Source organism: Panthera onca, chromosome E3 (genome assembly GCF_046562875.1).
Source record: "Panthera onca isolate mPanOnc1 chromosome E3, mPanOnc1 haplotype 2, whole genome shotgun sequence".
Classification (NCBI taxonomy): Eukaryota; Metazoa; Chordata; class Mammalia; order Carnivora; family Felidae; genus Panthera; species Panthera onca.
The window spans coordinates 12,590,219-12,591,293 of NC_138354.1; the positions used below are offsets into that span (position 1 = coordinate 12,590,219).

The 1,075-nt window shown below is 40.0% G+C and overlaps 1 non-coding gene across 1 annotated transcript; it reads right to left on the reverse strand.

Moving 5' to 3' along the window:
- Nucleotides 1-276: 276 nt before the first annotated feature.
- Nucleotides 277-386, reverse strand: LOC132689820 (U6 spliceosomal RNA). Its single transcript, XR_009615167.2, has one exon. It is a non-coding gene; the product is annotated as a U6 spliceosomal RNA (small nuclear RNA).
- Between the last annotated feature and the right edge of the window lie 689 nt (nt 387-1,075).

The following is a 1,075-nucleotide window of genomic DNA, read 5'->3' on the forward strand; positions in this document are numbered from 1 at the left end:
GTCATATAAAACATCCCGAGTGCGAAAAGAGATAAGAGTACCTTTATGTCCATTAGGCAAGCATGATCTTCCTAAAGCCTGATAAAGGTAAAACACACAAAAAGAAAATTATAGTCACATATCACAGTGAATATGAATAAGAAAACTTAAATAAAACCCTCCCCTCTAGAAAGGAACTTGTTTCACTGTATTGCTTCAGATCTTTAGAGGCAAGATAAGTTCTAGGTTTTTTTTTTTCTTGTAACCACTTCACTGAGATATATTTCTTACACCATAAAAAACATGGAGCACCTTACAAATGTGGGGGTCATCCCGGCACAAGGAGCCAGGCTAATCTTCTCCGTATCCTTCCAATCTTAGCATGTGTGCTGCTAACACGCCAGCACAAGGGATAATAACTTTATAAGTTAACTTGGAAGAGATTACAAAGGATGGACAGCTTGTACGTTTTGAAAGTAAATAACCATTTGGCAAGGCTAGAACTAAAACCGAAGGGAAAGTATCATCTGGAGAAAAGATTCACAGCAAATACGGAAAGGGTCCACTTCTCTGTTATGTAAAGAGTTTATGTATCTTGACACCAAAAACTTAAATCCCTAATATGTAAACTGGCAAAGAACTGAAGAAGACGATTCATGAAAACAGAGACGCTAGGAGTAAACAAGCATGTGGGGAAATGCTCAACTTCGCTTATCATCGAGCAAATGTCCACCCAAATGATGGTGTAGCATCTTACAGCCACTACCTTCGAGGGACTTCAGAAATTATTTGGTATTAAGCATAAGAGACACTTAAAAACCGAGAACAAACTGAGGGCTGATGGGGGGTGGGAGGGAGGGGAGGGTGGGGGATGGGCATTGAGGGAGGGCACCTGTTGGGATGAGCACTGGGTGTTGCATGGAAACCAATTTGACCATAAATGTCACATATTGAAAAATAAATAAAAAAATAAAAAAATAAAAAATGAAAGAAATTATTTGGCATTACAACACCGCAGTGAAACTAGTCCCCTCACGCACCGTTGGTAGCCGTATGACCTGGTGTCATCTCTTGGTAATCCATACCAGGAACCGTC